The sequence below is a fragment of the Arvicola amphibius genome, chromosome X, assembly GCF_903992535.2.
Source record: "Arvicola amphibius chromosome X, mArvAmp1.2, whole genome shotgun sequence".
NCBI classification, from domain to species: domain Eukaryota; kingdom Metazoa; phylum Chordata; class Mammalia; order Rodentia; family Cricetidae; genus Arvicola; species Arvicola amphibius.
Window position 1 is genome coordinate 44515607 of NC_052065.1, and position 20667 is coordinate 44536273.

General features: G+C 40.9%; 1 pseudogene; it reads left to right on the forward strand.

Moving 5' to 3' along the window:
• Nucleotides 1–11288: 11288 nt before the first annotated feature.
• On the forward strand, nt 11289–13914 carry LOC119804221 (annotated as a pseudogene).
• Nucleotides 13915–20667: the final 6753 nt, after the last annotated feature.

Sequence of the window (20667 nt, forward strand, 5' to 3'; positions counted from 1 at the left end):
ATCAGGATTTATATATAGACATGACATCCCCTAGTTGTTTTTGTTTTTCAAAATATTGCTCTTCTAATTCTATTCAACTTTCTTAGATGTTAATTCCCTTTATCATTTTAATGTCTATTCTCTTCTTGCATTTATGAATGATGTCTTAATCTTTTTTCATTTTATTGCTATTAGTTTAGTTCAACAATTTTACATATATATTCCAATCTACTAATTTTTTTACAGGATCTCTCTTTTATTTCCCTTCCACCCATATCAATTTCCTATCTATCATACCTGCCCTTTTTTCAGATTTATGACTTTTGGTTTTAGTTTAACCGGAGCCATCTCTGTGAGCATTAGATTGGGACTATGCATCGGAGCTTAGTGGGCTCACCAGTGGGTACACAATGGAAGCCAATAACAATCCCCTTTCCTGAGTTTATCAGTCGGAAATGGTTCACCATCGATGAGCAGGGCTTCCTGGGTCTTGTCACCAGCTGTACTTTGCTATTGTTGGGCCCATTCTTCTGTAGACTGAGTGTAGTCATCCACGGGTGTTTAGTGTTCATGGTTACAGTGGCTGTGTCTGGCACAGAAGGTGTCACTACACAGAAATGCTCCATATCTTCCTATTCTTACATTCTTTATGTTGCCTCTTCTGCAATGTCCCCTGAGACTTGGAGGAACTGGTATGAAATGACTTTTCTAGGGCTAAACACTCAGCCAACCACATTTATTCTTAATATTTTATATAACTGTATGTCTCTGCATTCACCATACTTCAAGGAAAGAATAGGCTTCTCTGATTAAGGCTAAAAGTGGCAATTATCTATATCAAGTGTAGATTCTCTCCTTTGGAGTGGGCCTCAAATCCAGAGAGTGGTGCTGATTACCCACATAACAGTGATCTATAAAACAATAAATCTTGCTTGGCAGATTAGTATTGTAGTTCTTAGAGTTCACAGTTGCATATAACTGCTGAAGCTTTCCCCCCCAGTGGTCTGTAGAGTACCTTCTGGCACTGTGGAAGCTAGCTGGGAGGGAGAAGGCATCTAGTTTAGTTCCAACTTGCTTCCTTTTATCAGAATTGGTATAGCTGGGGCATATGGTACTCTGTATTTTGGAGTTTTGGAGAACTTCTGTACTGATTTGCATAGTTTAGCCTTACATTTGGAAGGTGACAAAACTGTCCATTTTATTCTATTTGAACACATCCCAGTAATTTATAAAGCAAATATAATCATGGCACTGATAAAGTGTAAATAGATGTAGGCTAGAAATTCTTCTGAACTCACCTCTTTTAGTAAATAATAGGTTGTATTGGAGAAAAAAAAAATCACTGAAACCCATCTCTGATGCTGGATTTTCAAAATGGTCACTAACCTAAATCTTATAAAGGATTCCTTATAGTTGGTTGCCAGACTACTGACTAAATGAGATGATAATGTAATCTCTGACTTGAGAACTCTTACCTAACGGTTGATGTATAATGAAAGTAATAATTAGTTGGAGATTCTCTGAAATTCTCTTTTTGTCTAGTTACACACTTGGTGAGGCTAACTGATGAATTGCTGATTCATAGAACTAGAGAATATCTGAGCCCACTCTGCCTCTTTAGCAAGAACTCCAACTTGCTAGCAAGATGGTGGGAAAATATCAGGGTCATGGTCTTTCATTCTTTTGTCTTAAAAGTCAGTTAACGGGAGGAAGAAAGAGAGAGGTAGGGGGAGAAGAGGAGGAACATACATATTGATGTAAACTCTCCTTTTTGAAGGTTACAACATGAGGCCATAGAATATGCATGACACCTTAGCCCAGTTTCATAACCAAAATAATATTTGTTCATTGTACAAAAATAAAATATGAAAAATCAGAACTAGAGGGTTTAAGAGTTGGCTCAGTGGTTAAGAGCACTGGCTACTCTTGAAGAGGACCCAGGTACAATTTCCAGCAACAAATGGTGGCCCACATGTCCAGTTTCTGAGGATGTGACACCACTTTCTAGTATCTGTGGGTACTGTATGTATGCGGTGCACAGACATGAATGCAATCAACACAAACACACACACACACACACACACACACACACACAGAGAGAGAGAGAGAGAGAGAGAGAGAGAGAGAGAAAACCAAATATTTACACACTAAAAGTGACTTATAGGAGGGTTGATATATGTAAAATTGTTTATATCAAAAGAAACAAGTAAGTATTTGTGCAGCTGAAAGTCTTTTGAGATGGTAGGAGGTTGAATTTTGTAAAACTTTTTTTTTTTTAAAAAATTAAGCCTGGATGTCTATGGGAATTAAATCTATAAGAAATACCTTTGACAAAAATACCATTCTATAGTTTAATCTTTTTCATTTCAATATACTCTGTCTTTGTTGCAACTGTGTAAGAAATTTTGCAGTCTTGCAGCATACTCGTGAGTGACAGGAACATTTAGCCTAAATCCAAGATAAAAGCTTTTATTTAGTGGAAACATCAAGCCCTGCTGGACAGCTGAACGGTACAAAGTTCCTTTTTAGCCTTTGGCAGTAAAACAGGATCTTTAGAAGGACAGAAATTGTCACCAGGCACCTAAGAGATGTCTCTTTTATTCAAAGCTGGGGTCAACTTCAGTCGTCTTGGGAGAATTTAAAGACTTCTCTTCTCTTACAGAATAGACCATGGGGAGCAAGAAGTGGCAAAGAATTTCGAATACCAAGAACTAACTTTATGTGATATGATTAGAGTCTTTAAAATGTAAAGGGCAGTAGGCCAAATTTCAGTTACTTCAATGAAAAGGAATTGTAATAAAGGCCCACAATGTCTACGTTTTCAGGTACCTCCATCAACTAGAAATTCCTATTGATGAGGTCTTTCACTCAGATCGTTGGAAAATGACGAGGCCAGCAGTGACCCTAAGGTTCTGAAGCATTTAGAAAGCTTTTCAAATTAAAAAAAAAAAAAAAGGAATCACTTCAGAATCATTTGAACACTGAACCCATTTCATAAGAATGTAAATGCTTTAAAAAGAAAGGATTTACAAATGTAGCACAAAATGTGACATCTTCAGTTTAGCAAATTACATGCCTAATAACTTGTAGATATATCCCATGTAAAAGTGCCTCGCAGACATAATACAGACTTACTAAGCAACTACAGAGAAAGTGTTCCAGCTTATTTATAAACCACAAAAAAGGAAGAAAAGAACAAGAGCTTTCAGTACAGAAATGTGTGTGTAGAGGTAACTACAATATAAGATTATTTTATGTATATAAACTAGTGGTGCAGAGTACTAGAAATGAATTAATTCAGAACAATTTTCAAGTATCAGTACTAGCCAGTATTGATGATACCGCAATCCTCACCAGGCAACAACTGCAGCCACCTCAGTATTCCAGTTCTCTTCTGACAGCAAGTCCATTTCTTAAAAATTGCTGTGATTGCTTTTCTTGTTTCTGTGATCAAATGCATGACAGACACAATTGAAGGGAGGAAAGATTGATCTGGATGCAGTTTCGAGGGTGTAGTCTCTGACACCTGAGAAAGGCTGTGTCTGTTCTAATGGGCATTTGTGGCTTGGCTTGTTCACATTTTTTTTTTTTATCAAGAAGCAGAGAGCTTGTGCTGGAAGTGGAATTGGGTTACAATCGTCAAAGCCCTGCTTCTACTGACCCAGCTTTACCAGTCATGCCTCCTTCCCCAAAGGTTTCACAGCCTTCCAAATCAACACCACTAGCTGCTCACCCAAGCATGCAAATACATGAATCTGTTGGAGTCGTTTCATATTCAAATCTTGACAACAATTTATGTAATATGAGTAGAACCTTGATATCTCTTAGTCAATAATTTCCAGCCACGTGCTTTAGCAAGAGGATATTAGAGGCCAATAGCATACAATTTATTATCAAAGATTATTTTTTGATTAGTTGTCTATGCAGGTAGTTTCATTATCTGGGGCGCATTAAATTCTCTTAAAGCTGTAAACTCTGTAATAGCCTTCCCAGATGGAGGAAGGTCTATTTCAGTCACTGCTAGGACTTTTTGCTCCCTTTCTAGAATATTACTTTTATTATTCAAGAAGTATCACTTCACTTAGCTGTATCTCTATGGATTGCTCATATATATCAACCAACCAGGTGCAGGGAACTTTCCCAAAAAGGGGGTAGAAAGAATCTAAGAGCCTGCTGATGGAGAGCAGAGTCATGAAATGCTGACTTCTGGATATGACATGGCTATTGCACACATCAGCTCACAGCATCTGTGCTTACCTGAACAATATTTGCACAAAAATCAGACAAATCAAAAGCCAAAAAGGAATAAAGAAGGGGGACCCCATAAGCCTCCGACATATACAATGAGCTACTGAAAATTAATGGCTATTGTGTGAGAGAAATTTACTCCCCTTTGGACACATGGGCATTGATGGATTGCTCATATTCTAGTGAATGGTCACACAAGCATCTGCCTAGAGGCAGAACTAACTGGACTCGGTGTTTGTTAATAACAGAAACAAACAAAAATAAAAAGAGGCTATAAAGCTTTGGTGGGAGGAGTGACATGAGGACAATGAGGAGGGAGTGGAGAAAAGAAAGTTGTGCATGCATATGGGCAATATACATTGTATAATAATATGGAACTTCTGAAGACTAAGAAATATCATAAAGCAGACATTACTATGCAGTGAGTTTTATATATTAGCATAGTGAAATCCAAGTTTTTCATTAATCATGGTATTTGAAGAATTAAACAAAAATATTTTACCTATAAATTATAGGCTTGTTATTTGCTGTGTGTGTTTGCACGTTCAAGAGGTTACAGGATGAAAGAACTTGTCATTAGGGACTTGACTTTGCTCCATTCAATGTATTGTCTTTTCAAGTTTCAGTGATACTTTACAAAGGGTACTTATGCTAGCGTCGAGGAGATTGCTATTAAATAGTGACATTGCCTCACACATATTTTCTTTTACAAGTTAGTAAATATTTAAAGTTACTATTGTCTATGTTTTTTTTTTCTTTTTTGTTTGGTTTTTCGAGACAGGGTTTCTCTGCAGCTTTTTTTTTTTTTTTTTTTTTTTTTTTTTTTTTTTTTTTTTTTTTTTTTTTTAGAGCCTGTCCTGGAACTAGCTCTTGTAGACCAGGCTGGCCTCGAACTCATAGAGATCCACCTGCATCTACCTCCCAAGTGCTGGGATTAAAGGTGTGCGCCACCACCGCCCGGCTTTGTCTATGTTTTTATGATAAAATAGTCATATGTTAAAATAAGAAAACATTGTAACAATAATGGCAATATTTATTAGGCATTTTGACCAAAAAAAAAACTGCTTGATTTTTTTTTCCTAACTTGAGGAAGAGCAGGGGAGACCTTATTCAAGAGGTGCTTGGGATGAAAGCTGCTATAACTTTATGGTTTGGGAATAACTGGTTTTTAGCAATTACTTCGTGATTTCAGAATAATTGCTGACTTTATGGCTTAGTTCATAGAGTCTACTATTTGGCAGCTAGGTGTCATTAGAGATTTGGCAGCTAGGTGTGGTTACAGAGTGTGGAGATACCATCATTCTTTCTTAAATCAGATGGCTAGTATAGCAAGTCTACAATGTGACAGATCCCTGTGGACTGATATCAGTTTAGAGGTTATGGAGGAATTAGTGACTATATATTTACTAAAACAATTCTCTAAGTTTCTTTATTGGAAGGGGTGGGTTAAAGAGAAACTTAGATCAATATTATACATAAAATTTAAAACGCCATTTCCCTTAGAGAGGAGCCCTGAGATCACCTGTAGGTTTGTGGCAGTGATCAATATTATACATAAAATTTAAAAAGCCATTTCCCTTAGAAAGGAGCCCTGAGATCACCTGTAGGTTTGTGGCAGTACTCTGTATACTGAAGTGGAGAATGTCAAGCTATCTCCACAATACTAACTTGTCCTAACAAGGGGGTGACACTAATTGGGGTCCCATGTCCTTTATAATGTTCTAGTGCATACACATGTGGTGCCTGAGTCAGGCGAAATCTGGCGTGGATGGAGGTCAGAGTTACTCTCAAGGTCGGCTCTGGATGGGGGTGTTAGAAGTGTGCCTTGTGAGTGCAGATGGTGCTTGCCTTCCTCTATCCAAGATGGTAGGCTACGGAAGCTGCTCATGTTGGTCACATCCACAAAGACAGCAGCCTGAACATTCCTGCAGTAGGGCTATACCATGCTCTCTCTCAACAATTCTTGTCTTCCCATTTCTTGGAACAGGATCTTGATTTATTATTCACCATGTATCTCCCCAGCTCACTATCAGAAATTCACTTTTTAATTTTTTTTTAAATTTTCTTTGTGGATTTCACATCATGCATCCTAATCCCACTCATTTCTTTGTTCCCTTGCTTCCACCCTTACAACCTCCCCACCAAAACAAAAATTTTAAAGCAAAACTAAAACAAACAAAAAGAAAAAAGAAAAAAAATCCCTCTGCATGGAAGTTATAGTGTGGCCCAGTGAGTAACACGGTATCCCCTTTAGTCCGTGCATCTTTACTTGTTACTGTTCATTGCAATGAGTCATTGGTCTGATTTGAGGTCTCTGGTTTTTGTTTCACCCCCAATACTGGGCCCTCACTGGGACTCCTCTCGGATATTGTATTGTTACCTTGTGTCATCCTATAGCTTTGGATCTGCAGATCTGGCCGCTTTGCATGCTCCAGCAGTTCATAGATGAGGTGGCTGTTGGGGGTGGGCTACCCTGTAGTCCTGGTTCTGGGCCTGGGTGGTAGCTGGGTCGGTCAGTCTGCTTTCCCTAATTGTCACTACCCTGGTGAGCTCTCCAGCCCTCCTGCTCTCATACCCTTGGGTCCAGCTCACCCACACTCACACCACCACGGTCAGTCCTACTGTTTTGCCCAGGTGAGGTTCAGGGCCGGCTCTTTCATTCTTATGCCCCTGAGGTTGGCTCTCTTACCTGTAGCAGGTGGCAAGGGAGGGCATGTTTCCCTTACTCTTGCCATCCCATGGCATACCAGGACGGGGGCAGGAGCAGCTCTCCACCTACAGGCTCCAGCTCACCTGTGCTCCTGCCAACAGGGTCAGCTGCCCAGGTGAGATGCAGGGCATACTCTTCCCAGTGCTGCTGCAGGTAAGGGACAGGGCCAGTTCTCCCACGCTCATGACCTCAGGGCCAGCTCTCTCACCCACCATAGGTGGTGAGTAGTCGGGAAGGGGCACAATGTCTCGCCCTCACCCTCTCCATCACATGGCAGATGGGGGGGGGGGGGGGTCCAGATCTCTCATAGGCATTCATGATTCAGGATCACCTGTGCCTCCATCAGTGGGGTTAGCTCTACTATGCTGCCCCAGTTAGGTTCAGAGCTCACCCATCTGAGTGCTACAGCCATTGAGGAGGCAGGATCAACTCTTCCACTCTCATGAATGACCCTGGGACCAGTTTTCCAGCCTGTAGAAGATAGCAAGGGGTGAGCAGGTAGGGATGTCTATCTTAACCAAGTGACAGACTGTTGGGCTAAGTCTCCCACTATCGCATAGTCGAGGTCTGCTGACCCACACCGTGGCCAGCAGGGATGGTTCTACTGTGCCGCCCTGGGGAGAGGGCCTGCTTGAGCCAACTAATTGTAGCCCTGCTCTCACTGTTTTTGGTGGTAACAGGAACTACGGACATCAACAAAGGCCACAGCTGCAGCAGGACCACTGACCTAGGCATGGTTGCTGGTGACAGCACTATGGCTCCAGGCGACAGTGCAGGTCACTTAGCACAGCATGGACCCAACGGCAGGGTTGCCTTTGAATACCGATATAGCCCCAGGTGTGGGCTCAGCAGAAATCCACTCTTGATCGTGGCTTCGGTATGGCCAGAAGCCATCACACAGCAGACAGTGTAGATCAGGCATATGTTGACTAGGTTCAGGGTTTCGATCATGATGCTCATAAAGATGCATAAGTATACTGAAGGCAGAAGTCCACAGACCATGCAACTGCACAGCTGGACCAGATGACAACCCCAAGCAATGAGTCCTTCTCCAAAGACATACTGCCAAAACTCTTCAAGCTGTGCAGCACAATGTTCCACTCTACTCCACCCAGAGGCTGGCAACACACTAGTATATATATTTGACATGGATATTTGGATGGTTAATAATCCCCTTCTTTCCATATTGAAACATTGGCATGTAATAGAAGGAAGAAGTATACACAGTATGTGTATATGATTATCACTATGTGTTCTGTCAACTCCAAGGCCTTAGTGGTGGCTACAAATCTGGCCTATTGAATGAAAGTTCCTAGAGACAAAAGATTGTTCTCCATGTCTTCCTTCAAGGCTGAGCAGTGAAAGCTATTTCAGAAGCACTTACCCTTGGTCCTGGATGCCCTGAAAACACTCTTTCTGAAGTGCATCTCCCTTTCCTCCCACACATCCTCTTCTCCCACACACTGGCCCTGTGTCAGCACTGGAGGTGGCTTTGCACCGATATATACATAGTGCAAAGATAATACCTATGCAGCTGCTAGATATGATCAAGCTCATGACAGTAGACTGAAGTATGCCAGTCCAAACCAGATGGTAGGAAAGGTGGCCTGCAGAACACCCCAGGGTTACCAATGATATCCTCATCACAGTAGATAATGTCGAGTTCAAGATGGACTTCTTCACATATACCAGAACCAGAAGAACAGGTGGCTGGGAAGAATTGTACCATGGCCATTGTGAAGACTGGCTGTGAGGATCTCAGCTTTGCTGTTAGTAACTATCGATAAAATATGCTGGTAGATATCCATAAAAACTTGGGTGACATCTGGGATGATCCCATAATCCCCAAGGTCAACAGGGCACTAGCTAACACTGCACAGGGCCTTTCCACTACTTAAAAGAAATCTATTTTAACAGACTACCATGAGTAGATTTGGGGAAGCTGCTAGCCATTGGTGTGCACCTTGGATGCCACCAGGTTTAGTAGGCGTCCTTCAGGCAAGCTTGTAGAGTTGTATGCTGTCCAGTCATTCAGGTCGTTAGTTTTCTGCTGCTCTAATCCTCCAAATCAATGCAATCTCCACTTCTCCAATATTGCTCATATTGAGCAGTTAAAACTTGTCTTAGGATTACTATTGCTATGATGAAACACCATGGCCAAAAAGCAACTTAGGGAAGAAAGGGTTCATTTGGCTTATCCTTCCATATCACTGTTGATTGCTGAAGGAAGTTAGGACAGGAACTCAAACAGGGCAGGAACCTGGAAATAAGAGTTGATGCAGAAGCCCTAGAGGGGTGCTGCTTACTGATTTCCTCTCCATGGCTTGCTCAGTTTATTTTCTTATAGAACCTAGGACCTTCAGCCCAAGGACAGCACCACCCACAATGGGCTGGGATCTCCCCCATCATTTACTTATTAAGAAAATGCTCTATAGCCTCACCTATACCCCCATCTTATGGAGGCATTTTCTCAGTTGATGTTCCTTCCTTTCAGATGACTATACTTTGTATCAAGCTTACGTAAAAGCAGTCAGCACAAAACTGTTCTATTTATTTTATATTTATGAGTGTTTGACTATTGTTTGTACACCACATCACCTATGAAGGCCAGAAGATATCCTCAGACTCCCTGGGACTGGAGTTACTGCCGGTGTGAGCCACCAAGTGGATGCTGAGAATTGAACCCATGTCCCCTGGAAGAGTAGCTAGGACTCTTAACTACTTATCTCTTTTCCAGCCTTTATTAAATAGTTTAAATTAATTTTTATATAAAATGGATTCATGGGTTTTCCTCTTTGGGTATTATACCACAAACAGTACACTGAATTATGAAGAAATAAGCTATAAAAGAAAAACATATATATCTTCTCTATTCACTCCTCTTTGCTCATTTTGTTCTGCTTCGTTTTACCTGTGTGCCTAGGGAAAGGAAGGTTCTTCAAGTTTACCTATAGTAAGAAGAAAAACAGTATGCTTTTACAATCTTCTGAAAAATCAGGTGGCAGTCATTATACTGAATGGTTTTTTGTTAATATAATACAACAAAAAGTTACAGAGGAATGGGGACTCAATTAAAAGATCCATCCATCAGATTGCCTTCAGGCAAGTTATAGGTCATTTTCTTGATTTATGATTGAGAGGGCCTAGCACCTCTGTGGGCAGTGTGAATTCTGGGCTTCTGGCCCTGACTGGTTTAAAAAAGTAGGTTGAGCAAGCCATGGGGAACAGACCAGAAAGCAGTGTTTTTTTCATGGCTTCTGCTTCTTTCAGTGCCTGCCTCCAGGTTCCTGCCTTGAGTACCTGACCTGAAATTTTTGATGATGCACTGTGATTCGAAAGAAGAAGTGAAATAAACCTTTTGCTTCTCAAGATGCTTTTGGCTATGACATTTTATCACAATAATAAAAACCTTAACTAAGACAGTCATGTTTACAGTAAAACACAAAAAGAGAAAAGGTGAATTTGTTTGTAACCAAAACTCAGATCTCCCAGGAACCCACCAATTATGACTTCCAATATCTAATCTGTGTTTAAAAGATTTATGGAGGGTCATGAGTCCCCAGACTCTCTAAGAAAGACACTCAACTTCTATGGTGGAACATCTTTTTTCCTTCCACTAGGTAAGTAATTTTTTCTATTTTAAAATAATTTTCTTTGTTATGACCATTATATATATATATATATATATATATATATATATATATATATATATTCATTGCTCACAATCCACCATTATGCCCCAGTAGTCACGGAAACATAAGAATTTTTATAGCTGCTTACTTATTTTACAGTTCACAGTTTCTAGCACTTGGACTTAGACAAAGAGGCAAGTATTTTATATTTTTCATGTAGTTTTTATTAAACACTTTCACTTTCACAGGACACAGAAGGCCAGAGAAAGCCACTGGAATATGATTGGGTGTGTGTAAATTCGGCTGACTATCATAAGTGCCAGGCAGCCCAGAGTGTGACTATGAGGTCTACAGGTGCTTCAGTGCCCAATTTATCTGCGAAGCTTCCTGAAGCTGAGTATATAAATTAACTTTTGTGTGCTTTTTCCTTGTCTATAAAATGGGGATAATGATTGTGTGGCTATCATTGGAGGGTCAGTAATATCAGGTGTGATAATACCTCTGAAGTGTTTAAATGGCGCTCCAACTAAGCCAAGCACCAGTGAGGAATGGAAAGGTCTGTGAGAGCCAGGGATTGGCAAGACTTTGTTCTGAGTTGCAATATTTGCCTAACAGAACTTTTTTTTTTTTCTGAAGGTGCTTCCCGTCTTCTAGCAACTCCCTCTACTGTGACATTTCCTGTAACTAGGAAGAACATTTATGATCCAGTCATCACACAAATGGATTTCCTCACCCACAATATACAAAGGTAAACTCTTAAATCTAGTTACACAGAGTCTTTCAAATTGGGTCTTTATGAATCATGCATCTATTCCGTGGGTTTCAGGCATGGGTAGCACCAAATCCTACAAGGCTAGCTCACTTATTAGGCAGAGCTCCATCCTGTCTCCAGTTCTGCTTCAAAGCACACTGCTCCTCCAGGCCACTGCTTCAGATCTGCCTTGGCAAGGGAAGCTCATGGGCAGGGGAGTTACCCAAGCCACTATCACCTGCACACCAATCTACAACTTCCCAAGTAGTACTGCTACTGTCTTCTTCCAGTCAGGAAACACATCCCAGAGACAACTGTGGAGCAGTGGGTAGCTGTTAGGGAAGGTTTCCTGGCAAGGGGACACAGTACCCTCAAGCCTTCAGAATGGGCACTGGTAATGACGTTTTCCAATGTTTAGTGAATAAAATAGTCCTCCCTCGTCCTTTCTGGTAAATGACACAGCAGGGGTCCTGAGGGTCTGAGGTTTAAAAATTTTAACTGGCTTTTCTTCATTTATTTTATGTAGCCACCATAGCTTTATTTTTCTCCTCTACTCCCATTCCCTCCCCCACCCCAGATGACTCCTATCTACCCCTTCCCATCCACTCTCCTTCAGTCTCCATTCAGAAAGGGGCAGGCCTCCCATGGGCTTGAATAAAACCTGGCTTATCAAGTTGAGCCAGGACTGAACTCCTCCCCTTGCATCAAGGCTGGGCAAGGTAATTCAGCATGGGGAACGGGTTTCCAAAAGGCAGCTAAGTGCCAGGGACAGGTCCTGATCTCACTGCTGGGAGTCTGTCAAATAGTCCAAGCCCCCCAGCTGCCCCACACATGCAGAGGGCCTAGGGCAGTCCCATGCAGGCTCCCTAATGCTACACCTAAAGATTTGAACTAAGAGAAAGTCCCAAAAGGTTGTCTGACAGTGTCAATATGGAGTGCAAGTTGTTGTCAAAGACATCTGTCAGGATAATTTTTTTTTTAGTTTCACTGAAATGAAATCAATTACATAAATGTGAAAGTTTGAGTAAGAGCTAGATAATAATTAGTAGTATCTGTGATTCTACCTATTTTCCACAGAGATTTTGGATATGTGATATTGAGAAAAAATTCAGGGTCTCACACATATTATCTATCACTGTACCACTGGAAAAGCCCCAAACTACTTACCTATAGATTTTTGAAGGTCATTTACCCCGTGGCTTTGTTTTTTAAAAATATGTATAGCTTCCTTCAGAAATGTGCACATTTCAAAAATATGTACAAATAAGAATGACAGTGTACCCACTCAGTGGATCTGACAGGGGTTCCTTTAAAAGGAGTGTACCTGCTATGTTTACATCTCTTTCATTACATATATAAACATACTTACATATGTCAAGTATGTTTTTATTTTGACTTAAATAGGTTTACTATGTGTATTGTTTTTTAATTGTTTTTTTCTTAAGGTAATATAGAAAAGTTCAATTTGTAATAGTTGTAAGTGTTCTGCTACAATTCTTTTAGAAATGACAATTTGAGTTCTGCTCCACTTATTGCTTTAAGTTATTAATAACATTGAAATATTACAAACAGAGGTGAAAAGCTATCATCTTGATATATATTGCAAAATCTTATGCCATTATTAATTCTAAACATTGACATTCCTAGTCAACAAATATTAATATTTCAGCATTTGATGGATATTATGAAATTATTGTCCAAAATATCTTAAAAGTGGTTACTTCTGCCACACTTGGGTTTCCAGGCTTCTTATATTTTTACCTCCAGTGTGTCAAGCCATAATACAGAGATAGACCACTTAAATACAACTTTGAGACAGCAGGGAGAAGGTATGAGCACTTAGTGCTTTATACATCTGGACACTGTCTGTTTTTTTTTCTCCTTCTCTGTGTTTCTGGCTTGACTCTACTTCCCTCTCGTCTTCAGATTTGCTGTGGCAAAGGAGTGCATCTTCAAACTGAGCGGACTCATCTGCAGCCTATCAACTTTGGTGTTTGAAATTATCCTTGGCGAGCAGTCGATGCTGGCACCTGTGGGACTTTGACAACAAGGTTGTGCCGTTTGTGTCCATTGGACTCTGGGAAGCTTATTACCTGCAAGAGTTTAACATCTCCGGGTCTGTGATAAGGAGGCCGGTGCACAGCCCTATCGACTCAACATGGACCGTTTCACCTGAATTTCAGTATGCACAGACACTGATAGCGTGGGCCGTTTTGATAAAACCTGTAGTTCTTATTCCCAGTGCAGTGGCCATTAAGTTCAGTGGCATGAAAGACCCACATGCTAATATGCAGATATGTTTATACAGGATCTCTTCTTTCGTTTTGTGTGTTAGCAGCCTTTGCACATTTGTTTCTGTGAGCCGGAACCATGTTGTAGACCTTTATGGCCAAACCAAATTTGATTTTCCACCCACCTTTTCTGTTAAGAAAGATGCTCTTATAAACACTACACTGCTGTGCTCCCGATTGGGGCACTGACAGCTACCATGTCACTCTCCGGTGTGAATATGTTCCCCTTTGAGATGAACTATGACACCACAGAGTGAAGTGAAGGTCCCCTATGTTTTCAAACTGATCATTCAAAAGGCCTGAAGTGAGGATTCTGGCATTTGTAACATCTGCCAGAAACCCCCTTTGAGAAATTTTGCATGTGCACACATTGCTAATGCAATTATCAAGTCATTCGGAGTAAACCATCAACCTGGTTTCTGTGGGTATGAGTCAAGCTTGTATTTTCTCCTACATGTCTTATGTGTTGTTTTCTTTAAAGGTGTTCATATATTAAAGTCTGCCGGCCACACGCATGTGTTCAGAGACTGTTAACAATCTGTGGCAGACAAAAGTACTGATGAAATGTAAATAGCATAAACAGAAGGGACTACGCTAAGGTGGGAGGTTTGCAGTTAAACTGAAAAATGACACGCAGGAATGCCATCGTGTTTGCAGGTTGGAGGCTTTTAAGTCCTGGAATGCTTTGCGTGTAGAGCAGGACTTCTTGCCCTTGGCACTGCTTAACAGATTTTTGGGGGTTTCTTTTGGATAAGAAGGCCAATCTTTGTATTGAGGATTCTGAATGTCTTCTGTAGTATCTCCTCACTAGTAGTTAGTGGCCAGCTTCTCTCCCTCCACCCCCACCCCCGCTTCCTTGCAAATGTCTCAAATGCCCAGGAAATCCCAGTGTGCTTTTGGGAAAGCACTGGACTTTCTATGGGCATGATCCAGGTGGGCAGAAGCGCTGCAATGGATAGAGGATTAGGAAGAATGCGTATACGCCGGTAACACTGCTCTAGTTCCTCTGCGTCCCACATGGAAAGCAAGTGAAAATACCTTCTGACACAATGCAGTGTCTTTGGAGATATGGGATAGGGAGCAGGTAATTGGAATTCACACGGCTATATTTCCCAGGAGAGCATCCTAAATCATGGTGCCCTATCTTGGAGTAGCTGGAAAGCAGTGTATGGCGGTGAGTAGGCCACCCCCCAGGACAAGTGATTACACATAGTGTTCCCATGAGTAGCTGCGTTCACACTTTTGTCCTCTCTGTTTAGTTCCATCTTTCAGCATCATCCAGAGCAGAAGACCCTGGGGGAAGAAGGAGCAGAAGCACTTATCAGCATACCTAAAGAGAAAGATGAGTTGTACGTCTGTGTAAACTATCTGAGGTATCCAGGCAGGCCAAAGGAGCACTGGCACAAGCAGTTGCTGCTGTTTAAGTGCAGTTTAATGCTAAATCCCCAGCTCAGGCTACATCAGCTGACTAGGTTCGACTATCCTTCCCAGTACCCCAAGTAAAGACATGTTTTATTATTGAAAGGAGTTGAAATAAATCCACTGGGATAGAAAAAAAAAAAACAACACGAAACAGTCTTGTGATCCTAAACCTTTGTTGTAAGTAGGGACACAGGCTCTATGTTTAAACAAAGAAGGAATCCTTTGATTGTGGGTGACAGCTGTATGACTGGAGCAGTGCGTGGGGCCACTGACAGTGGCATCAGTATTTATCCCTAGTGCATGAACTGGCTTTTTGGAATGCATTCTCTTTGGAGAAATACCTTGATTAGCCTAGAAATGGGGAGAGGGCCTTAGTCCTACCTCAAAGCAATGTGCTAGACTTTGTTGACTCTCCATGGGAAGCCTTACCCTCCCTGAGGAATGGATGGGGGTGGAGTGGGAGAAAGGTGGAAGAAACAGGAGGAGGGGAGGGAGTGGGAACTGGGATTGGCATGTAAAAAAAGAAAAGACTGGTTTAAAAATAAACTAATTAATCAAAAAAGATGAAATGAAAAAGAAAATGCTTAGAAACTTGTGCTGAGGTTTAAAATACAGTTTATTTTTACAGAAAAAAATTCAACCAGAAAAATCTACTTCCTACCTCTGCTTCAGATATAAAATTTGAGATACCTATATTTTAATTTTGTAAATAAACCAAGGGATTATACATTTAAAAAAAACAGAGACGAAATCAAAGAAAGGAAATGGGAGGTTTCCATCATAAAGGAAGGCTGGTGAAGTTGAGGTCCTGCTCTCATTGGCTCATATTTTAGGTCCTATTTTCCTGAACAGACCATTCTGGGTCCTTTAGGATGAAAGCTTTTTCCCCAAGACACAATCTTTCCAGAAAGATTATTGCCCTCCTTCGAAGGGAAATCTATCTGTGAAGTTCTGTTGTTCTTGAGACCCAAGGTCACTGCCAGTTTAGTACAATGTCTGGAGACAGGAACATACATTTAAGGTGCATGGAACAGGACATTGTAAGAGGGGGAGTAATATGTGGCCATTATTGTCACTTTACTGCCTTTAGTCATAAGTGTAGGGTGAGTCTAGTTTATACACAGTGCTTGAGAGCTGAACATGCTGACCTGCCACAACAAAGAGATTAGAGACAGAAGCTAAATGACAGTGAAGATGTGCTCCTGTCCTTTGTTCAGTCAGTCACCTTGTGTCCTTCAGTGATAATTCAATCCAACAAAGTACAGCTCTAACCTCAAAGGTCCTAAGAGACAGATTTTATGGAGACAAATACCAGTGACCACAACTCAGGAACTTGGAATCAGTTTCCCTCACATATCACGTCTCTAGATTCAAACAGTTTCCTGAAGTTCTCCTAGCTACATTACCAAGAAATCATCTTTGAAATACGTTGGTAGAAACATCAAGTAGGAGGACCATAGGAAAATGGGGAAATGTCTGCCTTAGTTTAGTGTTTTAGTTAGGCTTTTTATTGCTATGATAAAACACCATGACCAAAAAACAAGTTGGGGAGGAAAGGATTTACTTGGTTTACACTGCCGTCTTGTTGTCCATTAGCGAAGGAAGTCAGGACAAGAGCTCAGAACTGGAACGCGGCAGCAAGAACTGATGCAGAGACCACAGAAGGGTGATGCTTACTGACTTGCTTCCCATGTTTTGCTCAACTGACTTCGTGTAGAGCTCAGGAACACCAGGCCAAGGTTGGTACCACCCACCATGGGCTGGGTCCTCTGACATCAATAGCTTATTAAGAAAATGTCCCACAGGATTGCCCACAACCCATCATGTGGAGGCTTTGTCTCAGCTGAGCTCTCTCCTCTCTGATGACTCTAGCTTGTGTCAAGCTGGCATAAAACTAGCCAAGACAGTGATACTCTCTGCTGATATACTTTATGTAAGGTCCAAAAGAAACTCCATTTCCCCAAATTCCAAAAGGCAAAAGGGATAATTGGTTATCTGTGGTGCCTTTTAGCAAACTGAAGTGCATGCTGGCTTCCAGGAATCATCAGTATTACAAATAACTTTTATACATTTCAAAGTCCATGCTAGCATACTAGGTATTATTCTCAGTGTAACAAATCACCAGCTCATGTTCTTACCTTCCCCCACCTATTCCTTCTCTTTATAACCCTGCTATTTCCACTATGCTTTTTCTGTTTCCCTCTGTCCTGCCATTTCTTATATGGTCCCCTCATGCTTTCCCCTCTCTATATTCTTTCCCAACTTTGCCTCCCTTCTTCCTTCTCTCTTTGTTACTTGCTTTCTCTCTTTCTTTCTGTCTCCCTTCTCTCTTTCACTCTCTCTTTCTCTTCTTTGTCTCCCTACTGCCCATCTCTATCACTCTGCGCCAGGTCAAGTCTGCTGGCCATGTTCAGTCTCCTATTTTCTTTCTGCTCTGGACTCTTCCAGATATGTCCAACTGTTCTTTCTCCCATACCTACAATTAAAACCTCCTCCTTAACTATATTGTGGAGTGATCATGTCATCAATTTATACACTTTGCATTTGATTTGGTGGAAGTTAGTTATTTAACGTTTTCTTGAAGGTTTCACTTCAGAGTCACAAGTTTGCTAAGGTAGATTCAGAGGAGAACAAAGACTGGCTGGATAGTCACAGGCTAAAAACAGGCCAAGGCCATTAGCCTCTGGATCTGCTTGCCAACAAAGAGGCAGAGCTCATTGATCAGCCAACCATGTAGGATTTTTAATGCAGTCCAGTCTTTCTTCCTAAAAACTTAGTTCCTGTTCTTCAGCAGAGTCAGCCTCTGAGTGTGTGTTGTATGGTGTGGATATTTTCTCAGTGGATCTGGGTCCTTCATCACCATCACCAAAAAACACTGTAGGCACAAGCTTCACCATTCTACTCGGTAGCCAGGCTTGCCACATCTTCCTCCAGAGTCTAGCCTGCTAGATATTCATGACCTCTTCATTCACACATTTTTTTCTTAAACCCCCAGAGGTAGCCCTGGCTGAAGAGGTTTCAAAGAAGAATAATTGTATGTGGCCTAGGTACTGTTATTGTGATATTTTGGTGAAAAATATGGCCGCTTTCTGCCCTTATCCAAATGCTGCTTGGGGATAAATTGAGGAATTATGGATTAACAGCTTTAGAAAAGGACATTTCAAAACAACTTAGCATTGACTATGTTGTGTGGTTTTAGTGTTCAGTCTTATGCAGTTCTATATTGAAAAGAAGTAAGCTGAGCAAGGAAAGTTACAAAATATACAAGTTGAGGAGAAAGGGATACCAACAAGTAGGATAGAGCTAAGTCCTGCATTCAAGGAGACAAACAGATTAAAGAAAATTCTGATGTTAGATGGAATAAATAAATTGGTGGCCTCCGGGCAAGATTCTACCCAGATAAGTTTCCAACTTGTGAAAAGGAATTAAAGAAAAGTTTAGGAATGTGGTGGTACATGCCTTAAACCCCAGGTCAGGCTGTCCAGTCCCTGATACCCCAACTTCTGTCTTAGTCACTGTTCTATTGTTGTGAACAGATTCCATGACAATTAAAACTCTTATAAAGGAAAGCATTCATTGGGGCTGCCTTACAGTTTCAGACATTTAGTCCATTATCATCATAGTGGGAGACATGAGAGCATACAGGCAGACATGGTACTGAAGAAATAATTGAGAGTTTTATATTTGAATCCACTGTCAGCAGGAAGGCAGAACCACTGGGCCCGAATTGGGCTTTTGAAACCTTAAAGCTGACTCCCAGTGACACACTTCCTCCAATAAAGTCACACCTTCTAATGCTTTCAAATGGTGCCCCTCCCTCAGCATTTAAACATATGTGCCTATGGGGGCCATTCTTATTCAAACCATCACAGTAAGTATATTAGTCATGGTTCTTTAGAGAAACAGAACTGATGGAATGAATATATAAATGGGATTTAATAGAGGGCCTTACAGGTTGTGGCTTGTATTTTCCAACAATCACTGTTTCCTGATGGAAAGTGCAAAAATCTGATAGTTGTTTTGTTTATAAGGCTGGTTGTCTCAGATTGTCTTAGATACACATTGAATCCTCAAAAAGTAGACTCTAAAACCAGTGAAGGAATGAAATTTTCATAAAAACGTAAGGGCAAGCAGGCAAAAAGCAAGAACTTTCTTCTTCCATGTTCTTTATATAGGCTACCACCAGAAGGTGTAGCACAGATTTAAGGTGGGTCTTTCCATCTCAAATGATCCATTCAAGAAAAATTCTTCATGATTGGGCACCAACCTAGCCACATAACCTTTGACCTACAGTCTGTCCTACCTATGGGATGTTCTGGGATAAGGCTGGTGTGGAGATTGTGGGTCCAGACTCAAACCCATGCCACAAAGGAGATCCTATCCTTGACACTGCTTGGATGGCCCAGAGAGTTAGGATAGAACCAAATTTGAATGGAGAAAAATGTCAATGCCTAATGATATTCTGCTATACTCATACACTGGTACCTAGTACAACTGTCATCAGAGAGGCTTCATCCAGCAACTGATGAAAACAAATGCAGAGACCAATAGTCTAGTATTAGGGCAAGGCCAGGGAATCTTGCTGGAGAGAGGAAGGAAGGAGTATAGGAGCCAGAGGAGTCAAGAACATCACAAGAAAACCCACAGAATCAACTATCCAGAGCTCATAGGAGCTCAGAGAGACTTAACCAACAACCAGGGACCCTCATGGGACTGACCTAGGCCCTCTGCATATATGTTACAGTTGTGTAACTTGGTTTTCTTGTGGACTCCCAATAGTGGGATCAGGGTCTGTCCCTGACTTTTTACTGGCTTTTCAGATGTTTTCCTCCTACAACGTTGCCTTGCCCAGACTTAATACAAGAGGAGGTTCTTAGTCTTCCTACAACTTGATATGCCATGTTTTTTTGATATCCATGGGAGGCCACCAAAAAGTCAACAACCTAAATAGAGCCATAATCAATAAGGAGACTGAATTAGTAATAGAAGTCCTTCCAACTTAAAAGAGTTCAGAGCTATATCGAATCACAGCAGAATTCTGAGTCCGAAAGAAGATCTACAGACAGTCCTTATGAGACTATGGAAAAAGGAGAGCCAGAAGGAGCACTCCCAAACTCCTTCTGTAAATCCAGTATCACTCTACTACCCAAAGTAAGTAAAGGTACAACAGCAATAACAAACTACAGGCCAATATCACTATGAATAAAGAGTCAAAAACACTCAAAACATTTGCAAATAGACTACAGACATATATCCAAGGGATTATGCACCATAACCAAGTTGGCTTTATCCCTGAAATTCAGGGATGGTTCAACATATGCACATCAATAAATATAATAAACTATATAAATGGACTTAAAGACATAATCATGTGGTCAGTATAAAACAACAGAAAGACCAAACCTTTCTTTGAAAAACCTTTAGCATAATAATGGCAAGATACTTATTATGAAAGAAATAATTTTTCCATATTATTGAATAATACATGTAGAATTCGATGTATGTAGCACAGCATAGGCCTTCTGTTATGGCAGGTATTTCTAATTAGTTTACAATTAATCAATTGTCTCGATTACTTATAAAGATGGGATTAAGATCATTTCTCTTCTAAACCATAAACAATTGCTGATAAAA